Below are 27,481 nucleotides of genomic sequence, written 5' to 3' on the forward strand. Positions count from 1 at the left end.
CTTTTCCAAGGCCTGAGGCTGCACAACTCTTCCACTACAACGAGATGAGAGACTCATACTCTGACCTCAGGGCAAACTCACACTCTCCATGTATATGGGTGGGTCCACTCTCTTGGCTGAGGTTTCTTGGCTTCAGACCTGAGCCTCCATGCTTCTCACTCTGAAAACACCATTGGTCCCTTTGTGCCCCCCTTTGTCCAGATTGGCAGTTGTTCCATTTACAGCAACAGTCTCTTCAAGCACTCCAGGACTTCTCCATCATTCTCTTCATATTTCCTCCAAAACCTTCCCCTTGTCCATCCAAAAAAACAGTTCCAACATATCTGGTATTTGCAAACAGCAGCAGCACCCCACTCTTTGGTACCAAAATCTGTTCTAGTTTGCTAGCTGCTGGAATGCAACACACCAGAGATGGATTGGCTTTTAATAAAAGGGGATTTATTTTGTTAGTTCTTCAGAGAAAAGGCAGCTAACTTTCAACTGAGGTTCTTTCTTACATGGGAAGGCACAGGGTGATCTCTGCTGGCCTTCTCACCAGGCTTCTGGGTTCCAACAGCTTTCCCCAGGGTGATTTCTTTCTGCATCTCCAAAGGCCTGGGCTGAACTGCAAGTGCTGACATGAGGTGTACTAAGTTGCTTGAACTGTGCTATATTGTGCTTTCTCATTTAAGCACCAGCCAATTAAGTCAAACATGATTCATTGCAGCAGGCATGCCTTCTAGCCAATTGCAGATGTAATCAGCAGCAGATGGGGTTCACGTACCATTGGCTAACATTCACAGCAACAGAACTAGGTGCCTTCACCTGGTCAAGTTGACAACTGAATCTAACTACCACAATTAGCTTTTTTTAAATGGCCTTTATCATGCTGAAGAAGTTTCCTTCTATTCCTAGTGTTCTAAATGTTTTTATCAAAAATGCTATACTTTGTCAAATGCTTTTGCTGCATCATTGAGATGATGTTTTTCATTTTCTTTATTCTGTCAGTGTTGTGCAATACATTAATTGATTTTCTTATATTGAACCAATCTTGCGTACCTAGAATACACTTCATTTTATCATGGTGTATAATTATTTTAATATGTTGTTGCATTTGGCTTGTTAATATTTTGTTGAGGATTTTTGCATCTGTACTCAATAGATACTGTTCTGCAGTTTTCTTTTCCTGAGGTATCTTTGTCTGGTTTTGGTATAAGTGTGATGTTGGCCTTGTAGAATGAGTTAGAAAGAATTTCTTCTTCTTCAATCTTTTGGGAAAGTCTGGGTAGAACTGGAGCTATTTCTTCTTCAATGTTTGGTAGAATTCCCCTGGGAAGCCATTTGGTTCTGGGCTTTTTTTTTTGCTGGAAGATTCCTGATTCCTGATTTAATCTCTTTACTGGTAATTGGTTTGTTGAGATATTATATTTCTTCTTGAGTCAATATAAGCAGTTTATGTGTTTCTAGGAATTTTTCCATTTCACCTATGTTATCTAATTTATTGTCATACAGTTGTTTATAGTATTTACTTATAGTACTTTTATTTCAGTGGGGTTGTTAGTAATGTTCCCCTTTTCATTTCTGATTTTCATAATTTATACCTTCCCTCCTTTTTTTTTTGTAGTCTAACTAATATTTTGTCAATCTCATTTATCTTTTCAAAGAACCAGCTTTTGGTTTTGTTGATTCAATATTTATTTCATTTATATCTGCTGTGATCTTTGTTATTTCCTTCTTTCTGTTCACTTTGGGCATAATTCTTTCTTCTATTTCTAGTTCTTCCAGTTTCGAGGCTAGGTCTCTAATTTGAAGTCTCTTCTTTTTTCAAGTTAAGCATTTAGAGATATAAATTTTCCTATAAGTCTTGCATTTGTTGCATCCCATTGTTTTTTTATGCTGCATTTTCATTTTCATTCACCTCAAGATATTTCCTAATTTTGCTTCTGATTTCCTGTTTAACCCAATGGTTGTTTAGCAGTAATCTTTTTAATTTCCATGTATTTGTGAATTTTTCATTTCTAACTCTGTTATTGATTTTTAGCTTAATTCATTTTTGGTAGGAGAATATACACTGTATTATTTCAGTATTTTTTTAATTTATTGAGACTGGTTTTGTGACCCAACATATAGGTAATACTGGAGAATGCCCCATGTGCATTCTGCTTTCATTTGTTGCAGAGTTCTATGGATGTCTATTAGGTCTAGTTGGTTCAGGGTGTTTTTCAAGTCCAGTACTTCCTTACTGATCTTCTGACTAGATCTCTATCTATTGAAAATGTGTGTTAAAGCCTTCTTCTATTAATGTGAACCAAATCTATTTGTATTTTCTTCATGTCTTTTGGGACTCTGCTGTTGGGTGAACATATAACTAACGTTAAATTTTCCTACTGAATTCTGCTCTTTGTAAATATATAATGACTATCTTTGTACCTCATAACCTTTTTCATTAATGTTTATTTCATCTGGTATTAGTTTAGTCATCCCAGCTCTCCTTTGGTCATTCATTTCATGATATATATTTTCCCCTTCCTTTCACCTTCAACCTACTCATATCTCTGACTTCCCGGTGAGTCTCTTGCAAACAGAATATAGTTGGTCATCCTTTTTTATCCATTCTGTCAATCTTCGCCTTTTGGATGACTAATCCATTTGCATTTAAAGTCACTACTGATGATAATTTACCTTCTTCTGTCATTTTGCTATTTAGCCATTGTAAGTCTTAAATCTTTTTTTATTCCTTACTTCCATTAAATTCTATTTTTATATTTTCTTGCAGTCTTATGTTGTGCCATATTGAGTGCCTTCTCATTTCTATCTGGTTAGTTTTCAACTGTTTCCCTTGTGGGATTAAAATTAAGCAGCATATATATATATATATTAATTAATATATATATATATATATACATATAAACTATATTTGGTTTGATGCTAACTTAACTTCAATAGCATGCCCATACAATTTTCCTACATCTTTCTGTGACCTGACCATTTCTTTGTGCTTGTTACCACTTACATCTTTGCATGTTCAATAATCTAGATTTATCATGACTTTTTATGCATTTTTGTTTTAGTTTCTGTAGGAAGTAAGAGGTGGATTTGCATACCGAACAATATAATACAATAATACTTGCATTTATAATTATCCAACTAGTACCTTTACCACCAGACTTTATTTATTTCTCCTACTTTGAACAGCTGTCTATTGTCCTTTCCTTTCATTCTGAAAAACTTCTTTAAGAATTGCTTCTAGGGCCAATCTAGGGGTGACGAACTCCCATAGCTTTTCTTCATCTGAGAATGTCTCAATCTTTCCCTCATTTTTCTTTCTACCTTTAATGCAATTTTATTGGTTTATATTCAACCACTTTACAATCCATTCAAGCTACAAAATCAATGGTTCACGTATTCTTCCCTCATTTTGAAGAGAGTCTTGCCAGATAGAAAATTATTGACTGGAAGTTGTTTTTCTTCAGCAATGTGAGTATTTTAACCCTTTGCCTTCTTTCCTCCATGGTTTCACATGAGCAATTGGCATTCAGTCAAGGTGGGAGAATGGTATGTAGCATACTGCTTTTCTTTTGCAGCTTTAAAAACTCTGTCCCTTTCCTTTACATTTGATGGTATAATCAATATATGACAGGGTGTGTTTTTGTTTCATGTTTATACTGTTTGGTGCCCTCTGGGCCTTTCGGATGTGAAAATTCATGTCTTTTGCTAAACTGGGGAAATTCTCTGCCATTATTTCTTTGACTATTCCTTCTGCTCATTTCTTTCTTCTTCTGGGGCCCCCGTAATGCATATATATGGGCTCTTGATTGTGTCCCATAGCTGTCTTAATCTATTTTTGCTTTTAGCATTTCTTCTTCTTTCTGCTCCTCAGCCTGAATCATTAAAACTGTGTTGTCTTCAAGTTCTGACTTTTTCTTCCACAAATTCCAGTGTGTTCTTGAAATCCTTCTGGGCATTTTTTCCATTTCAGTTATTGTGGTTTCCTACTTAAATAGTTCTACTTGGTTCCTTTGTAGTTTTCTATCTCATTATTTAGATTCTTATATTGTTCATTCATTGTTTTCCTGATACCTTTAGTTCTTTCTCTGCACTTTCTTTCATCTCTATGATCATTTTTATGATCAGGCTTTATTCACTGTCTATATCCCTATCTCCTTCGCTGGTGTTTTCTGTATTTTTATCTTCTTCTTAAAATGGGTACATCATTTCCTTTTCCTTTTCTTTTACTCTTGTTGCACAGTGTACATTTTAATATTTTAAAATGTTAGCTCTGGGATTTATTTACTGGGTTTCCTCTTTCTTATTTTGTAATCAGCTGGTGATAAGACAGAGCTTCTCTTAAGCTTCAGCATTTCTGTCAGGTTGACAGTGCAATCACTGAAAGTGATTGCAGTGTGCAAGGTTTTCCCTGTCCTTCTGGTTCTGTGCTCTGTCCTAAGTGTTTGATGGTTAGTGGTTTTGGAGTTCTCCTACTTTCCAGAGTTTGGTTGTCCCCTCTGTTTCCAAGAGGACCAAACTACCTCTACCAGGCATTTAAGCCAGCAGACTATTGTTTCAGAGTGTCCACCCTATAATTTTCTTACACTCCTTTCATTGTCTCACACTGCTTGTGTCTGGAGGTAAAATTCTTGGACTAGGTTTACTCTGGGAAGGACATTCCTTAGTTCCTCTCTCTTAGCCAGAACATAGTCAAGGACCACTGAATGGAGTGCAAACCAGTTCCAAAGACCCAGGTGAGGGGTCAGATTTTCCTTTGCCTGCCCAGCAAATGCAACCTTTCAGCTAACCATCCCCTGCAGCTCTAAGGAAGCACTGCATCTTTAGATCTTCAACTCCTCTGCCCCTGTTTGGATTGGATTGAAACAACAAATGTCATTAGAGCTGGGACCCAGCAATCCAAATTTGCTAATTAAAAGCCATGATCAATGATCAGCCATGCCCACCCTTGTTCTTAAAGAAGAGAAATTGTATGACCCTTTTTGTCACAAGCAGCTGGCCAATGATTGGACTTAACAGCATCCTCCAGGAGAGTGGGGTATGGGCACCAGTAACCACTGTGGTGAGAGTATTTTAATTTGTTATTCAAACACTCTGACATATTAGGAATCTATGAGCCACTCACTACTCAAGTTTACTCAACTTGTTTGCATTAGTCATTTGATTCTAGGTGAGCTCTACCTTGCTAATGTGTAATATGGGCTGCCAGTGCATCATTGTCTTATGGAAAACATGCTCAGTTTGGTCCAAACCAGGTTAATTATTTGTTTCCTGATTCTTAGTACTTCAGAAAGCTGTAACTCAGATACTTTTCAAATTAAGTACGGTTGTAAAGAACAGAATCCACTCTAGCAAGTTAACAGAAAGTTAGCTAATGTAAAACAGTGAATGACTTAAAGGATTATCAAGAAAATTCAGGGCAGATTTTAGCAAGAGTTTTCTGGAATTATTCTCAAAATTATGCCACATAAATGAGCATCTATGAGAGAAGCTTAATATTTTATGGTCATATGTATCTACTGTGACCTTTACCATCAAAACAAATGCTTAAGACCTTATTCTCTCTTAAATCAACTAAGTTTAAAGTTCACATCTTTTATGAATATATCTGAAAGAATCAAAATTCCATTTGAAATCTTAGCTTCAGGGTAAGTGAAAATGTAGTCTTCAATTCTCAGAATATAAACAAACACATGAAAAAATTTGGAAGATGATAAATGTGTAAATATACAATAAATATCTTAAAAGGTCTTCATAGTACTGATATCCAAAAGAGCAATCTATGTTATGTTAATAAATCAAGTCAAAATTAATCTGCCCTTTTGGATATGGAAGTTGGGAGGTTTTAATTGAGAATAAAAGGATACTAGATAAGGAAACATACAAGTCTGTTGTCCTATTGACACTAATGTGCTGAGTAAACTGAAATTATTTTTACTTGAGTAAATTTAATATATGGATGATTGTAAATTATTGAATTACAATTGGCGTTGCTTAAAATAATATAAATATTTATAATTTATTAAGCACTTGAAAGAAGTTAAACATGATTGTAACCATCTTTTAAAGTCTTGTCATCATAAGTGTTCACAGCTACCTGGTAAAGAAATTACAATTAATGTTCTTAATTTTCAAATGAGAAATTGACCCCTTGATAGTTTAGGTAATTGGTTCAAGGCCACTTGGAAGGGCTGTACTTCCCAAGATGATACACAATGACTGAAAGAGTGGAAGAGATGCTCTCAGAATTGATGAAGCCCACCTCTTGCAAGCCACTGGCATCCGGGGAGTGAGGCCAGCAGAACTTCTCTAGTTAATATTAACAGTTGATAATCATTAAGATATTTCATTGTTGTCTAGATTTTTAAAAGAAAATAACCTCATGCTAAGAAAACATTGAAAGTGTTATAACATGGGAGTCTGATCACTGGGGACCATCTGGCTTCTGAATAAGGAAAGGTTAGGATTTTGTACTACATATGTCCACAGTGGAAATCCTTGGATGTGGACCTGAAAAGATAAAAGAGGTTTGTCTCTTTAGTATTTTTTGAAGGTTAAAGGACATCCAACATGTTTTCTAAAAACAAGAAGCCTCTGGGAAACCCAGATATAGAAACATTTTCAAACAAGGTGTCACAGCAGAGACACAACTATTTCAAGGCAAGGAATATTAATAAAATTGACAGGAAATAGGTGTTTTGAGACTTCCATAAATTTGAAGATTAATTTAACAAATATTTTATAGAATGACTATGCACCAGAGACCTAACATCAGAAAGAGATGTAGGGCATGATGAAAACACAATAGATTGATTATTTCAGAATACTAAAGTTAGTGGTGACAATAATCAGACTAATGAAGAATGAATAAGTAATATATGTGATGAGGTAACAAATTACTGACCAAATATTCTATGGATATAAATATGGATGAGTTCCATGTTGTGGGTAATGCAGAACTCAATCCAAAGTTCATAATCTTGATTATAAGAGACTAAGAAAAATAAAAACACAGAAGGTGTAACACAGTTATCATGCAAGTATATATACATCTGAGTTTGGAAACAGAGGAGTAAAGAGATTTTGAGTTTCTTTGGCTGAGGTGATTTTCTTTTTTGTCCAAGAGATTTAAAGTTAATTGCAATGAGTACATGCCTGCTGAATTTTTCTTGATTTTTTACTATTACAGAGTGAAATTCCTACAAGCCAAGCATTTTGGATATGCTCATTCAGTACTCTTGTGAAAGAATAAATTGTCTCAATAGTACTTAATTCTGAAATTGCCATATTTCTTTGTATTTTTTTATTTTGCAAGGTCTTACCCTGGGAGGTGCTACAATAGCTTATTTTCTGGGACATAACTCAGATTTGAATCACCATTGTGATTTTATTGGCGGTATATAAGTTATTTGTTTTGTGTGTATCGCTATGCCACATTATTGAAAAGAGGAGAAAAAAATCACCTTTAAATTATCTTCAAACCTCATAGGTATAGGTTAAACATTTAAAATATTTTATAACACATAGAAAGTAAGAACTGTGTCTTTCTAGTGTTATTTTGCTTTGTGTAATAATTTGAATAATAAAAGCAGCTCTTCCACAAAACCACAAAAAGGAAGTAATAGTTATTTGATGCTTTCTGTGTTTTTACTCATGTTTTACCATGCCCTTGATTCCTTGTTTTTACAACTCTTTGCAATCTTGATTCTCTTTTTCCAGAAAACCCATTTAATTATATTTATTACTTGCATCAGTAATCCTCCTTAAATTACCTAAAATGCTGTCCACAACCCCATAGTTTATTCTAATACTTGGAATATAGTTTACATAAAAATAATTCTATATATAATTGTCCACCTTTTTATCTGTTTCCTGAAAACCCATAGAATGGAGGTATTATATCCTATTATCCCAAATGACTAGCACATACCTGCTTTCTTGCTGACATTTTTAAAACATTTTTAGAAATAAGTAAATAATTTTTCATGAACATGAAAAAATTAAGAATTTATATCTAGAAGATTCTTATTCTGCTTATAGGAAGCTATTGCTACCCATATAGGGATATTGAGTTAAGAAAACCATTGTACATAAAATCACTTATTTTATTATTTCAAGAAAATGACTACACTATTCAACATTAACTAATTGTTACTGTTTTCTTCTGTTTGTTTTATGTGTGGAATTATTCTGTGAAATATACCTCAGTGAAGCACTTTAGTCAGGCATATCCTAGAAAATCTAGTGTGTTGCCTTTGATGTAACTTATTTCAACTAGAACTGGGAGAATAATAGCTGTGGATTAGTACAAACGCTGAACAGAGGAAAGATAAATTCATGGTCCACAATATAGGGTGGGAACAAGAGAGAGCCCTACTGTAGAAGGTGCTGTCTGCTTGGAGACCACCATCACCTTGCTGCTAGTTTCCATTTTCTATTCAAGTAATAATGTAGTTCTCAGTAACATCCAAGACAATAACAAGGAAAGGTTAATCAAAGGGAAAACTCCAAGACAATCAAGCAAAGTTTATCATATGTTTGTGAATTTAGAATTAAAATGGATGCACATTTAGAAATTATTGTAATCTTGACCATAATCCTGCTAAAAGAAAAGGCAGGGACCTGACATTCTATTTATGTCAATAATGCCATTATCTGTCCTATAAGTTTTTTTTTTAATTCAAATTGGTGCATTTATAAAATTAAATTTTGATTACATGTTTTTCCTCTTTCCACTATAATTTAAGGCAATTTGGGGAAAAAATCTTCCTTTTTCATCACAGTATCACCCACACAAATCATAAAATAATTAATTTTGACTAAATGAATTAAACACCTATTTAAAGGCCCTTTAAAATTCCATTATAAGCTTGAACATCTAATATCTAATTATTACAAATAAAAGTCATAGTATTACAATTCTATGAGTCTGAATTTTTAGGTCAGAAAGAAATTTAAAACCCTTTTCTGAAAATTACCTATGACTTTCAAAAACTCTCAAGTTTTATTTCCCTGTTTCTTCACCTACAAATTAGGAACAGTAATATTTACTTTCAAGGGAATATTGTAAGCATATTGCATGTGAGTTGCCTGATTCAAGATGGATCATGTAGAATATCATATCATTAGCAGATATTCTTTTTATGCATGGGCAGGAACCAAGAAATGAAATCAAATATTCTTTTGCTTCCTGAACTTCCTAAGCCCCAAGTCATTTCTAGGCCCCCAGATTAAAACTCAGTTCTCCAAATAATTGAACTTTCACCAGGTCAAGGAAGCTTCATGCATTTTATTTCATTTATTTTGCATGGTCTATTCTTAATTTATCTTTAATTTTTCAACCTAAATGTTAAAAATGTCCAATACCTCAGAGAGTTGTAGAGAGGGTTAAATATCCAATGCATAGAAAATAACTACAGGTTTGGAATACATTTGAAGAAAAAAGGATCACCTCATTTTCTCCTCTTCTTCCTTTTCCTCCTTCTCATAATTATCATTATTATTAATATTTTAAGAATCTGAATGCATACACTTTTTCTAACTCTTTCAGAACATTTATGTAGATATTTACATTTTATTACATGCCTTGTCATTATGATTATTTGATTTCACAAAAATGTTAAGTGGAAGCAACATTTCCTAATAGCATTTGTTTTTATTACCTTCCTAAGGACAAAATGTTCAAAAGTCCATATATATCTTGACACTTTTTTATCAAGCTAAATGCCCCATATCTCTTACACAGCAAAACACTCTATTCAAGCCCATAATCATTAACCCTGATCTGTCTACTTCATTCAAATTGAATTGAATAAAATATTTGAATTTGCATAAAATTCAGAAACAATATGCAGCATAATCAAATTTATTGAGTGTGATATGGGAGAAATTTTAATATGGAAATGGAAAAGAAGTAAAACAAAATGAAGTGAAGCTAATAGAGGTAGGAAGATATACCATTTAGAAAAGCTTTATTCATTTGATACTACTAATATTTCATTTAGCAGAGGAATACATAACCTTTTGAAAAGTGTCCTTAAAGGCTTGCTTCACTTGCTGGTTCCTCAGAGTATATATGAATGGGTTCCTCATTGGAGCCACAGAAGTATTGAGAATGGCTACTCCTTTGATCAAGGATGCCCTTTCTGTGACTGAAAGGTTGGCATACATGAATATGCAGCTTCCTTAAGAGATTAAAATGACAATCATGTGAGAGGAACACGTGGAAAATGCCTTTTTCCTCTGACTGGCAGAAGGGAGTTTCAAGATTGTTCTAATGATGAGCATGTAGGAGAGAATTATTAATGCTAAAGTGAAAAGTAGAATCTCTATTGCAGAGTAAAAACAAATCACTTCCAGGAGCCACAATTCTGAACAGGATAATTGCAAGAGAGGGAAATAGTCACAAGCAAAGTGATCAATGACATTGGAGCCACAGTAGTCTAACTGGAGGAAAAGAAAAACTGGTGGGAAAATATTTAGAAATCCTGCTAGCCAAGCACAAAATATAAGCAGCATGCAGACTCTTTTGCTCATGATGGTTGTTTAATGCAGGGGTTTGCAGATGGCCACATAGCGGTCATAGGACATGGCAGTTAGAAGGCAGAATTCAATCATACCCATGAAGATGAAGAAAAACAATTGAGCTGTGCAATTATTGTATGAAATAGTTTTGTCTCTGGTTACAATTGTGCTGAGGAATTTAGGGATACAGACAGTTGTAATGATATTTCTAATACAGAGAAGTTCCTGAGGAAGAAATACATAGGGACCTGCAGATGGGGATCCACCAAGGTGAGCGTGATGATGGTTAAATTTCCAATGATGCTTAATATATACACGATCATTAAAAAGAGGAAAATCACAACTTGAAGCTCAGGGTCATCTGATAGCCCTAGAAGAATGAATTCCTTGGGTGCTGTGTGGTTTCTCATTGCTGATATATAAACATATATATATAAACATATATATATATATATATATCTCCTTTAGAAAACAAAACTATGAAATTGTTTAAATATCCATGATGATTAATCAATGAAATAAAAAAAGCATGTTCTTTTTCAGCAATCCACTCTAATTTCCCCTTTACCTGTCATTAAAGCCAAAAAAACAAAAAAAGTAGAAGATGAATTTTGATGTCTCATCTTTGAAAATATCCTATCAGAGGCATGGATAAAATATTTTGTTAGTAACATTTCAACCAAAGCTATTTCTTCTAATACTGATTTAAAATTAAGCATCTAACTTTTGTTAAAATATAGGATTCTTTTTATAAAACATATGAAAATGTACCAATTAAGATTTTTTTACTTTCCTCAATATTATATGAGGGCCTGAATGCCGGCAAAATGTAAAAATAGTATTTGAAAGGCCTACAGATATCATTTAGTCTTAATTCCACATTCTATATTGGGGAAACTCAGACCAGGTAATTTAGGAAACTTGATAAAGTTAAAAATTTAGCACCTTGTAATCCTATCACTTTAGAACACACATGTTTATCTTTGAGAATGTTGGTTTGGCATTCTCTTGCATTACTCTTACACACACACACACACACAACATGCACACGGGCACACATATATAAAGAGAGTATAGTTTTCTCTTTTTCCCACAAAAGACCAAAAGGACAAGAAGAAGGGGAAATTTCCTATAGTAAAGCAAATCATTTTATAGAAAAAGTTTATTCACACAATGAACCAGTAGTTTTAAAAAATACTATTATAATAAATGAGCAAGCACATGGTCAAAATAACATTTCTGTGGCTTCACTGATATGAAATAATTTAGAATAAGCAAACTCATGGAGTCAGCATCTAGAATCTAAGTTACCAGGAGATGCGGTAGGGGTAGGGAATGAGGAGTCAATGCTTTACTTCTACAGAGTTTCTATTTGGGTTGATCATAGAGTTTTGATAATCAATGGTGACGATGGCAGCAAAACACTGTGGATGTAATTAGAGCACTGAATTAGATATGTAATGTGATTTTAAGGGGAATTTTAGTTTGTATGTATTTTACCAGAACAATTGTTTTTTAAGTTCCCAGTGAACCTTAAATGGTAGACTGCAATTAATAGTACAATTTCACACCAATCCTTTCATGAACTGTTACAAATACTACACTAATATAAGGTTTTCATAATATGGTTGTATATGGTAGTTTTGCATTTTATACATGATTTTTCTGTAAATCTACAATTTCTCTAATAAAAGAAAATAACATTTACTGTTAAAAACTAATCTTTCATATACGGTTTGTCATTTTTGTAATCTTATTTCCATCACAGTATAACATTTAAATTTGGAAAATATAAATGAACAGTGCAGTACTTGCTATGCTTCTGCTTCGGGACTCCTTAATGGTGATCATGTTTTATCATGTTTGAATAAAAATGAAATAACGTAAGCATGTTGGAGAATAACACATTTACTTACTTCCTGGTTCTTCTTGATGATTTAGGCTGAATTTCTACTGTCTGTCTGCCTAAATATTCTTATCACTCCAGAGCTGGTAATAAAGTTAATAATTTGCTTATTTCCCATTGTATTTTCAAAACAAATATGTTGACTTTACTTTGTATTAGTTCTCAGAGTTCATAGTTTGCCTTGCTTCTAGAGTAGCTATATTTGACTCACAATATTCTGCATTCCTGATATTATAAAATTATTGGAATATCTTAATATGCACAGCTCATTACTGCTTTTCCTCTCTCACCTAAGCTCCATGTACTAAGACTGTACCTGGGTCGTCTAGTAAGGCATTCTTCCTTTTGCCCTTTTTCATATAATACACAAAAATTAATTTAAACATTTTCTTTGCATTCATTCAGTAACTTAAAATAAATATTGTAATTCTCTGATTATACGTTACTGCTATTAAAAAGTAATATAATCCTTAGCTTCAGAAGGAGCCTGCAAATGTTGCTTTGTAAAATATAAAATAAGTACTGTTCCTCTCTATGTTCTCATACAAATGAAACTGGGCTGATTTTATTGTAAATTTCTCTTTTTGGCTCAGGGGAGTTCATTAAGAAAACAAAGACTGCCGAGGAGAGATATCATTAAAAGATAGAGATGAATCACTGGCATTGATCTTTCTGTAGGTATTTTTTAGTAAGTATGAGAAAGCATGATTATTGAGGAAAATGATCCAATGTATAAATCATGGAGTAGGATAGTATGATGTACAACATGATTTTTCAATGACTGTATAAGGAGTCCACTTTTATTTTTTAGAAATTTCACACCTATCCTTCAGGGAGTTGTTTTACTTATATCTCTTTACGTTTTGCAACTATAGAGTTGATATTTTCCCTACTGTATCACGGCGATCTGGTACAAAATATTTTGGTATTTAGTGTGAATTAATTAACTTTTAGAATGTATAACTTATTAAGGGCATACATTTGGTTTTAATCATTTTTGTATGCTACACAGAACCTATAATAGGTACTTTCTATGTAGGAATTATTTGCGTGTGTACCTCATAACACAGTTTTCTTTACTTTTTATTGTCATGGATAAATATTTTAGATTATACACATACACACACATACACCAGCTAGAGTAATCTTTTCAAAATGTAAATCAGAAAATAAAACGCCTGTGTTTCAAATCCTTCCATGACTTCCCATCTCCTGCTGACTAAAATACAAAATTATTATAAAAATTCATGAGTAGGTGCTCTATAGTCCACATTATCTCTCATTTTTGACCCTCACCCTTTCCTTATTCACTTGTCTCCAACCACACTGGCCTTCTTACTTTTCATGGAACACACTAAGTACATTCCTGACTACCTGATTTTAGTTTTATATGAAATACTCTTCCTCAAATACCTGAATGCATCACTTCCTCTTTTCCCATTATCCTCCTTTTTTCCCACCAAATTTCACTTATCTTTTGTGTATCATCTCTTCCTCCACTATATAGATTAGAACTTTTTTCTATATTTCCTTGATTTATCCCAGGCACCTATGAGAAAGAGGAAACACAGGGGGCATCCGATAAATATTTGACACATGAGTGAATATTTTGTTTTACACAAATTCTTCCTGCTCAAATCATTTATGTTTATAATGCCTATCATTCTGATAAACAATAAAGTTATGGGATATGATAAGAAATTGTTTAAAACTGAATTTCATTCAAATAAAAATATTTTTACGCTTTTAGAAAATTATTTTACAACTTTTATCATACAATTGCAAAAATTAAGACCATCCCCTTCTCCAACATATTTTTTCCATATATTTCTAAGACCTTTTCCTTAATACTCCCACCCATGAGGCCCCATGGCCATGGTTAGTTGAGTGGTAATTGGACATTGCTTTCAAACTTTCATTTGAATAATGAGCTTTACATTTCAAATAAGAAATTCAAAGACAAGAAGCCTTATGGATACTGGAGCTGTAAAAATATGAGGAACATTTGGGTGGCAAATAAACCTAGAATTCTGAAAAGAAAACCATCTCCAGAAATAAATATAATAAAACAGCCATAGAAAGAAAAATATAACTAAGATGTTGATAGATGATTTTAGATTTCCTGAGTGGTTGCATTTCCTGGAATTCAATCCCATGTTATTTTCCTTTATTAGCCCTTTTATATATATAGGGAAAATTTTACGCTTTATAATCACTGGGTCCAAGATTCATATCAAAGCAATATTTGCTACATGTTGCATGTATTATCCTTTGACTCGTTTCCTTCACTGTATGATTTACATTAGTTGAATCCCTCAATTTAAAGTACATATGATATACTCACACTGTGACAAAATATATGAACCAAGAAAGTAAACATTTGAAAATCTGGCATGTGGTTATTTTTTTAACTTCTTAATATTCATTTTTTACTAGAGATGTACATTTTGCAACTGAAATATGTAATATTTTATAGTTGTATAAATTTTACATTAATAATTTTCCTGATTTTCTTTATAGTTATAAATACAGAACTATAGCATTTACACATTTGATGCCATGTGTGTGGATTACTGATAGGATTAATGATGAGAGCTTTTGAAATTGAGGCTAAAGAAAGAAAATAGGCAGAATGAGCAAACCCCTGAGTTTACCTGTAATAAATAGTATAAGGAGACATTGGAATGTAATGAATTTGTAATTGGCATAACCTTAAAATGGGCAGTAAAAATAGTTATTCAATACATTTTAATAGTACAGCTTTTCACTTGTAGCTTTCTGAACTCTTCTTGTTCTTTGTAATTGACAGTTTAATCAATATGTGACAGATCTTATTTTTCTTCAACTTTTTTCTTTTGCTGGTCTCAGGATATGCATAGTAATGTCTTCTGCTAAGTTTTCTGTCGTTATTCTTTGAATATTTTTTCTGCACCTTTTCTCCTGTTTTCTCTTGCTGGGACTCCCATGATACTGACTTACCATGCTTGATGGGGTCTCAGACGTTTCTTAAGCTATCTTCACTTTTTATAGTTCTTTTATCTTTCTGATTCTAATCCTGACTCATTTCAATGTCTGTCTACAAGTTTGCTGATTCTTTCTTCTTTCAGCTCCAACCTGCTGTGGAACCCCTGCCAGGAATTTTTCATTTCAGTTGTGGTCTTCAATCCAGTAGTTCCATTTGGTTCCTTTTAAAATTTATCTATTGATATTCTCATACTCATTCATTGTTTTCTTGACATCCTATAGTTCTTTCTCTGCATTTTCCTTCATCTCCTTCAATATGCAGAAGACTTTTGTTTCAAAATATTTTTCTAGCAATCTACACTCTGTTCTTCTTGTTAGTTTCTGGATTTTTATCTTCTTACTTTGGATGCAGCATTATTCCTGGTTTTTGGGTGTGTTTTTTTTTTTTTTTTGGTTGTTTGTTTATTTGTCTTATAATGTTTTGTTGCACACTGTACATTTTAATATTTTAAATGCCAACCCTATGGTTTAGTCCCTGAGAGATCTGTTTCTTGAGTTTGTAATCAGCTCATGATATGATAGAGATTTTCTTGGTGTCCACCCTCCTATAAGAAATGTCTACCCAATGTGATTGCAAAGTTCAGGGTCTTCTCTGTCTTTCTGGTCCTGTATCTTATCACAGGCTCGTACTTACTAGTGGCTTAGGAAGTCCCCCATTTACAGATGTAAATTTCCCAAAGGGCATAACTTCTCCCTTTCCAGGATGTTCCATTGCCAGAAAAAAATATATAAGCCCTGTCCCAAATCTTCCACCTTAATTTTCGTACAGTGGTTTTGTTGACTCAGGCTGCTATTGCAAATACTGGGAGAGGATGCGGGCTGTAAAGGTTATTGCAGAGTCAATCTTTACCAGTCAGAACAAAGCCTGGGATCCCTAGTAGAAGATCCTGTCTTCCCTGGAGAGGGCTGTGGAAGGGGCCAGGAAATAGGCCAGGAAGTGGGCCAGGAAGGGAGACAGGAGTTTTTCCCATGGTTCCCCAAATCTGCACTTACTTTCCCTGCAATAACAAATACAACACTTCAACTTTCTTCCACAGCTCTGAGGAAGTGTACTATCTTTCATTCTCTTCTGGTATATATATATATATATATTTTTTTTTTTTTCCCTTGGGGATGGGATATGGTCACTCTCACCGCTGGGCTCCCAGGAATGTAAAGTTGCTAATCAAAAGCCAGTCCCCATCCCAAACTGGACTTACAGGTCCCATTTGACACCAGCAACCTACACCGCAGGTGGACCCCACTGCTTCCAGCCATGAAATTTGGGATTGGGTGCCTGTAGCCCCCACATGAAGAGAACAACTTAATGGCATTTACCATAATTTACTAGTCTCTTCTTCCTGAGATGCTGTATAGTGATCTACTGAATCTGAGGTTTTGAAATAATTTATTCACACAAATCTTGTCTCTTTAATAGTTGTTGCATTACAACTGATGCCTCAAGCTTCTTATTTGGCTATCTTCTCACAGTTCTCTGGGAACACAATCTTTAAAGCTTTAAAATATCAATTCGAAATAATAACTTCATACCCAGAGAAAATATTCAAATGTGCAGTCAAAACTAAGATAGTGTCAGACTGCTTCTCATATATATATATATATATATATATATATATATATGAGATTTTGTCCCAGAATCTACACTTAAAGAAATACTAATGGGATTTTTTCATACAGAATAAATATTTAAATGAAGGAAACAGAAATTCAGTAATTAATGAAAGAGTATTGAAAGCTAAATAATGGCAAATATATATATTTTCTCTTTCACCAATGATACTGATATATTGTGGAGTTTAATAGATAAAGCAACGAAAGCAATTTTTTTTAAAGCAGGAGGTGTAAATGGATTTGAAGTGATCTACTTCTTACTATAATCATGGATGTGGCAAAACATTTGTATCCAAGTGTAAAAAGTAAAAAAAAAAAAGATTTAATCATTGGATAAACAATAAGAAGTTATTGATAGAATGTATAATTCATAATTTAGCAGAGAAAAATAAAATTAATTAAATACTTCATAAACCCAAATTAAGAAGTATTAGGAAAAGGACATAAAAAATCAAAGAACTCTATTAGTTAATGTACTGCAAAATGATTGACAAAGTCCAAATACATCCTAAATTAGATTAAGTGAAAGAAAATAAAAGATTACAGAGACCATTTGTGCTGGTTTGGAGCCATTATGTAGCCCAGAAAAGATATGTTTTAATCCGGATCTAATCTTGTGGAAGCAGCCATTTCTTTTAAACCTGATTGCATACTGTAGGACAGAAACTTTTGATTAGATTATTTCCATAGAGATGTGGCATGTCCAATTGTGTGTTTGGCATTTTGATTAGTTGGAGATACGAGACCTCTCATTCCAGGTTGATCTTGATTAGTTAATTGAGTCCTTTAAAAGAGGTAACATTTGATGAGCTCTAATTGCAAAGCCAATGTAGATGATTGTAGATCGAGACAGGTAGCCTAGGTACTTATAAGGACTCACATAAATAACCAGAAACTGAAGAGAAGAACTGTCTGGACAGACAGATGCTAAGCTAAGAGATGAAACCCAGAGTTTGTCCTGAAACAGCTAAATGAATGCTCACAGATGCTTACAGAGGAAACCGCTGGTATCAGAAGCTGGAAGCAAGGGAACCAGGATCAAGGACCAACAGTCAACAGCCATGTGTCTTAGCAAAGCACCATTTTTTGAGCCACAGTATCTCTCTCTGGGTGACTTAGTTTGAACATATTTATGGCCTTAGAACTGTAAACTTGTAACTTGTTAAATTCCCTTTTTAAAAGCCATTCCATTTCTAGAATATTATATTCTGATAGATTTAACAAACTAATACAGATTTTGGTTCCAGAGAAGACGGGTGCTGCTGTGGTTTGCAAATATCAAACATGTTGGACTTGTTTTTAATACGCATAAGGGGAAGATTCTGGAAGAGTTATGAGGAGCTTGATAGAGAAGACATACAATGCTTTGAACAGACTATTGATAGAAATGTGGACTCTAAGGATACTTCTCATAAGGCCTTAGACAGAATTGATGCACATGTTATCGCAAACTGGAAGAAAGGCAATCCTTATTTTAAAGTGGCAAAGAATTTGGCAAAATTGATCATTCATTTTGGAAGAAAGGCAAAATTTGTAAGCCACAAGCTGGGACACTTAAATGAAGAGATTTATAAATAAAAAGTGGAAAGTGCACCATGGTGTCTCCTTGCAGCTTATAGTGGAATGTGATAAGAAAGACACAGATTGAGAACTGATCTCTTAGGTACAAAGGAACCAGAAATTGATGGTCTGGAAAATTTTGAGCTTCCAAGAAGGAAGATCCCAGAGAATAGTGCCCCACATGAGGATTAAACATGGAACCAGTCAGCTATTTCAGAAAAAGCCAAGATTGGAGATGGAATTATCCAGGAAAGATTTGTGGAAAATCCTATATCTGATGGTTATGATCTCTGCAAACTACACAGAAAACCAAGAGTGCTGTGGGATCAGAACAACTGCCAGACTAAAAGTGACAGAAAATGTTCAGATTGTAGGAAAAGTGACTTCAGAGGCAGAACCATAGAAGCAAAGATCTGAAGCCAAGAAACCTCAAGCGAGGAGAGCAGACCCATCCGTGCACTTGGAGAGGGTAAGTTTCCCCAAGGCAGAGGGCAGGAGTTTCAGTACCCTAGGCATCAGAGGTGGTGGAGTACACTCCTTGGGGACTGGGGAGAGCCTTGCTGTCACCACATTATTCTGAGGGAGTTGACTGTGTGCCCAGAAGATGGCAGAGAGCCTGGGTGTTGCCTTGATGCTTGGGGAGGGTGGAGACAAGCAAAGGGTGGTTTCTCAATTGTCCTTCATGGTTGCAATTCTCAACCATGTATTTGGAGAGAGCCAGACCTCTGTGTAGACCTTTGGAAAAGGTCTGGCATGCCAGCACCATTTATAAGCATGTAATCAGGTCATATTATCTGTGTGAAGGCATTGATCAAGTCATTTAGCAAATGGCAAAATTATCATGCTATATGTCATAGGAATTTTGAAGGAAATTATTAAGTTTATATATTTAGTACTGTGCCTGACATTTTTATGCAATAACTAAATGTTTGTTGTTAATGATGTCTACTTATGTGAAGGTTCACATTGTTGCTTTTTTTTAATCTGTTACCTCTATTGTGCCTTTAATACTGATACAAGGAATAGAAAATACTCTATCCTCCTTATTGATATTATCATTTGCTAACTATGAATTATTTGACAAGTCTATTATTGCTTAGAGTCTGAATATATTCACCTGTCTGTACAATGTATTCTGCATTAATATAGGAAAGAACTATACTATACTAAAACTGCATTGTAGTTGTCCTGTTATATTTGTCTCTCTTACTAGATATGCATGAGGGCATTAAACATTCTTGAGCATTTTTGAATCATCTCCTTACTACACTCTGAAATTTATGAATAAATAATTGGAAAGCATATGTGTAATACCTTGCAAGTATTTAAATCACACACACTAGGTATAAGATATGAAAGATCCCTGTAGACTTTAAGTTCCACAGAGCTAAATTGTCATGTTAATTTCCTACACTGGAATGTATTTTCCAGAAATCAAGATGTAAAGACTAAACAGCCTTTGAAATATGCTAAAAATGTATATTACAGGATTTTCATTATTTTACTTGTTTTTGAATCTTTTTAACATTTCATTTTTAAAGCTAATGAAGTAATCTGCAAATTTAACAATGATGTTAAAATTTTAAAATCAACATAATTTGGGAGTCCAAGTTAAAAATAAGAATCTGAAGTTCAAATTTATCTTCTTTTAGCTGTTAATCAATCTTATATCACAAACCATAGAATTCATTATCACATTTCAGTACTTTTCATTAAAATAATATAGCATATTCTAAATTTATGTTTTTTATTTTGTAACTAGGAACTTCCTTAATTTATATAGAAAAATAAAAGTGGCATGAGTTTTGGTTTGAGTATATTTATTTTGAATGTCATAGGAAATATATAAGCATTTTCTAAAAAGTGATACAGAATATGGGCAGTGCAAAGTTGGCTCAGTGGCAGAGTTTCTGCCTGCCATGCCAGAGGCCTGGGTTCATTTCCCAGTGTCTGCCCATGCAAAACAAAACAAAACAGTGATAGAGAATATGGAAAGCTCTGCAAGCTACTTAAAATCAAGACCAATATTTATCTTGAATGTAGTAGATGCTAAGTTACACACACTAAAAAGATCCACATTTAAAGTGCAATTTGGCTATACCTATTACTACTTGGAATTGATTTTAATGAGTATGGTACAAATGACAGAAATTCTATAGTGTTGTTTAAAACATTTTCAATATTCATTTTGAAAATACATGAGAAATTACACAAAGCTTAAAACCTGAAGTACCAAGCAATAAAATATATCTCTTTTTGGTCTAAATAAACAGAATGACAATCATTTTGTTTCATTTTAACATTGCGAATGTCTTGAAAAAATAAATATAATTTTCATAAAATTTTTTAGGAAAAATAAACTTTACTAAACTTTTAAGTAAGTCAATAAGCATAATATTAGTAATGTGTGTGTGCGCACTGGTTTGAAAGTATTATGTACTCCAAAAAAGCCATGTTTTAATCCTGATTCAATCTTGTGGAGAAGCTGATTCTTTTAATCCTGATTCAATATTTGTAGTGCCAAATTTTTTTTAGATTATCTCCACAGGTATGTGGTGTGCCAATTGTGAGTGTGACCTTCTGCCTAGATGAAAATGTGACTCTACCCATTCTGGATGGGCTTTGATTAACTTATTGGAGGCCTCTTAAAGAGGATACATTTTGTACAGAGACACAGATATTTGGAACCCAGCAGACATCGCCCTGGGCCTTCCCATGAGATACTAAGCAAGCCAGAAATGGGACTGAGTCAAGGGAAGCCAAGAGATAACAGCATCATCAGAGGAGCAAAGTGAGGACCCCCCATAGGAACAGAGACTGAAAGCAATGTGTCCCAGGAGCAAGGGACCAGCAGATGCTTACCATGTGCCTTCCCAGCTGACAATGGTGTTCCAGATGGCGTCATTCTTTCTTGATTTAAGGTATCAATTCCTGGATACCTTAGTTTGGACATTTTTTGGCTCAAGAAATGTAAACCTGTAACATTAAATTCACTTTTTAAAAACTGTTCTGTTTCTTGTATATTGCATTCTGACAGCTTAACAAAGTAATACATGGTGGAAGTGGAAGAAAATGATTAGGAAAAGATCAAATTGATTATAGGGTGGCAAAGAAAGAAAATAAATAAGAACAAACCCACAAATACATATATTTAGGAATTTCAAGTTTTAGTTAATTGTTCTTTACAACGTCCTTTATTTTTCCTTCAAACTATTTCACTTACTTGAAGGAAATACCACTTTATGGATCATGTCCTTGAACACTTGTTTTATTTGCTGGTTCCTAAGGATGTAAATGAAGGGATTCAACATAGGGGCAACAGAGGTATTGAGAATAGCTATTCCTTTGGTCAATGATGCATTTCTCTTGCAGAGGGATTAGCATACATGCATATACAGCTTCCATCAGAGATGAAAATGACAATCCTGTCAGAAGAGCATGTGGAGAAAGTATTCTTTCTCTGACTGGCAGATGGGAATCTCAAATTTATATTATTTACTAAGAAAATCATCTGAAATATAATGTACATATAGGGCAGTATCACTAAGGCCAAAGTGAGTAACAAAGCAACTGAAGCAAAATAAAAACTAAGTACTTCTAAGAACCAGATTTCAGAGCAAAAGAGCTGTAAAAGGGGAAAACAGTCACATGCAAAGTGATCGATAATGTTGGAATTACAGTGATCCAGCTGAAGGAGAAGCATAAAGGGCAGAAAATGGTCAGAGGCCCTCTCAGCCACGCACAGAGCACAAGCAGGATGCAGACCTTCTTGTTCATGATGGTTGTATAGTGAAGAGGCTTGCAAAGGGTCAGATAGTGGTCATAGGACATGGCTGTTAGAATGTAGAATTCAGTAACCCCCGGGAAGATAAAGAAAAAGAGTTGGGCTGCACAATTTTTGTAGGAAATGGTCTTATCTCTGGTGATAATTACTCCTAGGACCCTAGGAATACATACAGTCGTAAATGAGATTTCCTTTCTAAGAGGAAGAAATACAATGCAGTCTAGAGATGGGAGTCCACCAAGGTTAGGATGGTGATAGTCAGGTTCCCAGTGATGCTTAATACATACGTGATGAATAAAAAGAGGAAAAGCCCAATCTGAAGGTCAGGACCATCAGGAAGGCCATAAAGGATGAACTGTGTGATCACTACGTGGCTGTTCATTTCTCTCTCTTTTGTCTTCTTTAAAGTTATCTAAAATATTAAAGGCAAAAGATGCATATATAATTAATCAAGATAAGCAACATCATCATCAAAACGTTTCTAAAATATTATGCCATCAATGTCAATTTTATTTTACTTTGATTATCTTGCTGGCATTATATTTCAGTACATTTCAATAAATAATCCTTTTTTAGTTCTTCTCATATAATCTAGCAGGAGATGTTGAAATATTCACTCAAAAAGCCACATCATTTTGTGATGTTGAATAAAATAAAAATATTCTATTTCCAATTTATGCAAAATATCATTACTTAAAAAAAGTCACAGGAAATGCATATTTCTTTCTTTTCAGTTATACATTAGGTCATGCTCCTTTCTCAAAATACAAATGGATTAATTTAATTCCATCAAAGGACAAAAGTGAAACTTAGAAGACTGAAATAACAACTCACTATTATTTCTATGGTAGAAGAATTCAAGGGATGATTTTCTTAGTAAATAATATAAATCATTTTTTCAGTATTAACATTTATGAGTTTAATCGCTAGGAAATATAAGAACATTAAACATAAAATATAATTACTATAAGATAGCTTAGGTAAACTAATTATTTAACAAATGAGGACATATTTACCTGCTTAATCTTGTTATTCCATCAAAATCTTTGATGTTTGACATTTTGTTCAGATTGCTAGAAATGCATATTTCTCTATTTGCGCATATATATATATATATGTATATATATATATTTTTTTTTTTTAAATGAAAGACATGAGGTATTACCTACTTTTCATTTATCAGTGAAGTACGAATTGGAAAACTGACTATTCACCTGAGATCTTAAGATCTCTTTGTCACCCAGCTTGTAGCCTGAAAGATTTAGGAGGCGAAAGGGTGAGAAAGTAGGAGGGTATACCGGGAAATTTAAAGCGGGCGGGTTTATTTCTGCACTCCTGGGCTGGGCTCACCGAACCCAAAATGGAGGGAGGTAAGTCAGCGCCTGGGTGATGGTGGGCGATTTTCAAGCAAGGGGGTCGGGTGACGTCTGAAGGGGCAGTTCTCCGGAAGTCCGGTGGTCAGAAGGGGCGGTTCATCAGTTCCGGAAGTCAGGTGTCCGGAAAGGGCGGTTCCAGAAGCATTTAGGGAGGGGCGACACAGCTTCCTCAGCTCTAGTTGCAGTGCCGTTCCAGTTCCCCTGACTTAACATAGCCCAGTGTAATTTCCATGTGACTATCCACCTTCTAATGTTATTAAACTTTTAGAAAAATGATTATTCTCTTGTAATTCTGTCCAACATTTCTATTTTACATGAGGTGACATCCAGGAGGGTATTCCAGAAATAACTTTCATTCTTCCTAACCTACTCAATTAGTTTCCAGCTAAACAAACACTAAGATAGTTCTCTAGAGTCTGTTTACTGATGTCTGGGTAAATATCCATAGATTTTTGATAGTCAAATTCCTTCTGTGAAGGATAGAATGTAAAATCGTTTGTTCCTGCCAAAAACTAGCAAACTTCACACAAATCAAATTTGATTTAATTTTTTCTTTATTTTATGGTTACTCAAGGAAAAACTTTCAAAAAATAAAAACGAAATATCAGAAACTGTGGAAGTATACCATACTCTCATTATTAATGTAGATCTTGAAGTTCAAGAGCTAAATTAATATTTAAAAAGAGAACTGAGATAAGATAATATTATATATTACATGTATAGATTTTCAAATTAAGATCTGGCTTCCCTCTGGTTGTATGTGTGTGTATCAAATAAATATATATATATAATTTCTTAAGCCATGCTTGTGTTAATCTTAGCAGAGACTGTGCAGTTCCTGAGAACAAGGCAAAATTCAGGTTACCCCTTTGCTATTCTTAGAGCATGAGGGATTTCTGGAGGCCATACTTGGATTTCTCAATAGTCTGCAAATTTCTATAGTGGATCTCCCTTGAGAAGAGTTATGCTCCTCTTTGGGTCCCACAGAGAACCTAAAATGATCACTTCCACATAATATGTGCTACCATTAGTCATCAAAAATAAGCTAATATTTCATGCTTAATATTCCATGAGTAATAAAATATTTATAAAATGTACTTTCTTACAGAAGTAAAACATATCATCTACGTTATATTTCATTATCTTTATTAGAAATATAAAAGTTTTCTACATATGCTTTTCTGTTGTTTGAGGAGCTAAAGTTTGGTAAGTGCTAGCTCATCAGAAAGTAAAAGTTATTTCATAAATCTAAATTGAAATCACAATTATTACAATGTACATATTGTGATAAAAATTTTACAAAAATTCTACTATATAAGTTAATTTATTTAATCCTTTTTATAATTAGTAATATTTAATTGCATTTTCAATTTTGCCCATGTGCCCTTTACCTTGGCATTTAAATTTATTCATCTTTTTTACAATTCTAATGAGAAATACCACCGAACATTAAGAATTTATTTCTTTGCATTTCTGGTAAGTTGGACTGTAGTTCTGTTTTTTTATATTCTAAATATTTTAGCAATAAATAAATATGTAATATGTAATTAGATAATAACAAATCTTATATTGAGTATATAATTAGGTAAACTAGCACATATTAATCAATAAAAAGGCTTAATGTAAGTATATTTTGTTAGTCATAAAATAAATGGTTATTTCATATACACACTTAAATAATGGACTTATAAAATCAGACAACTAAATCATGGCTGGGATGCAAGTGTTTTTTTAATTACCAAAAGGAAGAGAGGAATTATGAGAGAATGGAGAAAATCAAAGAAAATGATGGGCATAACTCAAATCTGTAACATTGTTTATATAACGCCTAATTATTTAATACCGAGTAAAGAAATATTTTGGCAGAAGTAGTGTTACATCATAGGGCATATCATTACCTTGTCTACATCATTCTTAAAGGTCAGTTGTGTAGAAATATTAAAATAATCTTTTGCTTTACCACAATAACCCAATTAATGATCAGCAAGAAACACCATCATTATCCTTGGAAAGTAAACATGCAGTTGTGCCTCACCAATCATAACACTTCTCAAATAAAAACCATGCATCTTCTTGCTTATTGTTTTACATATCTCTGACTCAATAACAAACCTAAAGCATGGAGGCTTAAAATAACAGTGATTTATTATTGCTCTTGATTTAGGGGGGTTGATTGGGAGCTCATCTGGGAAACCTCAGTTCTCCTTCACCTGACTTCTCTTTCCAATAAATTTTCGTTCTTCAGGGACTCCCCACAATGCCTTCTTCTCCAGGCAGTTTGTCTAGACGTTCTTATCACATGGGAGGCAATTATAAAAGGAAGTGACCCAAATAGACAATCCTAAACAGCCATGTACTTATCAAGTTTGTGCTTGCATGATACCAGTTTATGGAATCAAGTTCAATCTCATCAAAATCAGGTCAACTTCTATGTAGATCAAACTTTATAGTTGAGTTCTTCAGGAGCAAAGTTTTTGCACTAAAAGGGAAATTTTTCTGTCTTCCAATGTAACCAACCTATAATGGAGAAACCTAGACAGTGTGTCAGTAATGTATTTTCCATTCAAGAAAAGAGGTCCATGTACATGTAGTGGTAACTGAGCATAGTAATTCTGAAAAACAGTCAGGCGCATTTTGCTACCTTCCCATGATTCTGTAGCTGGGAATGTTCTGAGATTAAGACTCACTTTGCTCTGTTGTAATGATAAACCATTCCATATAGAGGCTCTTGTTTCACTTTATGGATTATTGCTCTGCCCTCTGAGTCTATCTTCCTTTACTATAATAGCATCCATTCCTGTGCTGGTTTGAAATTGTTAGATAACTCAGAAAAGCCATGTTTGCATTTCTAATCCAATTTTGTGGGCAACCTATTGCTTAGGGAGGAAACTGAGTTGTTTCAATGGTGATGTTATGCACTCAGTTCTGGGTGTGACGTTTTCATTAGAACGTCCCATGGATATGTGACACACTCAATTGTGTGGGTGTGAATTTTATTTAGAAGGAAATGTGATTCTGCCCCTTCAAGGTATGGCTTGATTAGTTTACTCTTGTCCTTTAAAAGGGGAAACATTTTGGAGAAAACTCAAATGCTCGAATAGTTGCTAAATAGCTGACACAGGCAGAGACGTTTGGAGATACAGAAAGAAAATGCCCCCGGCAAAGAAAATAATTGAGGCCAAAGGACCAGCAGACACCACCCATGTGCTTTCCCAGCTGAGGTGTTCTGGAGCCATCAGCTTTTCTTGAGTCAAGTTATCTCTCTCTGGGTGTCTTAGTTTGGACATTTTTATGGCCTTAGAACTGTAAACTTAATAAATTCCCTTTTTAAAAGCTGTTCTATTTCTGGTAAATTGCATTCCAGCAGCATTTACTAAACTAAAACAGCTCCTTTTTTAATAGGTGAGAATTTTCTCAGTCAGTTTTCTGTCTGTAGAAATTTAGAGGTCCAGACCTCCTTTTTATTTTGAATTCTTATCTTCTTAATATCAAATCATAGTATATGAATATAATTTTATAACTCACTCAATTTACAGAGAAACACCCACACATCTGTTCACCACAGATCCTTTTCTAAATTGGGCTATAGAAACTTTAGTTTTAATTCCATCAAAATTCTTTAAAAGGCTGTTTTTGTGCAATACATCTATGGGTTTTTCTTTAAATGTTTCTGGGGGCTTAACATAAGGTGTTACAGATGAATTCTTAAAC

The 27,481-nt window shown here is 34.0% G+C and overlaps 1 protein-coding gene and 2 pseudogenes across 3 annotated transcripts in view; all 3 read right to left on the reverse strand.

The window, feature by feature from the left end:
* The window catches only part of LOC143642489 (olfactory receptor 6C75), a 37,005-nt gene extending 13,142 nt beyond the window's left edge, over positions 1–23,863 (reverse strand). The window contains exons 1-3 of one of the 3 annotated variants that reach the window (XM_077110952.1): positions 23,609–23,863; positions 21,473–21,586; positions 12,426–13,964 (exon numbers count right to left, since the gene is read on the reverse strand). The gene's annotated coding sequence lies outside the window, so the exon portion shown is untranslated. Of the gene's footprint in view, positions 1–12,425; positions 13,965–21,472; positions 21,587–22,681; positions 22,791–23,410; positions 23,493–23,608 lie in introns of those variants that run through there. The other 2 variants (XM_077110951.1, XM_077110950.1) reach the window with 2 other exon arrangements.
* LOC143690085 (olfactory receptor 6C3-like) lies at positions 8,977–11,192 on the reverse strand (annotated as a pseudogene).
* Positions 21,826–22,776, reverse strand: LOC143690086 (olfactory receptor 6C3-like; annotated as a pseudogene).
* Positions 23,864–27,481: the final 3,618 nt, after the last annotated feature.

The sequence above is a fragment of the Tamandua tetradactyla genome, chromosome 7 (genome assembly GCF_023851605.1).
Source record: "Tamandua tetradactyla isolate mTamTet1 chromosome 7, mTamTet1.pri, whole genome shotgun sequence".
In the NCBI taxonomy this organism is placed as follows: Eukaryota; Metazoa; Chordata; class Mammalia; order Pilosa; family Myrmecophagidae; genus Tamandua; species Tamandua tetradactyla.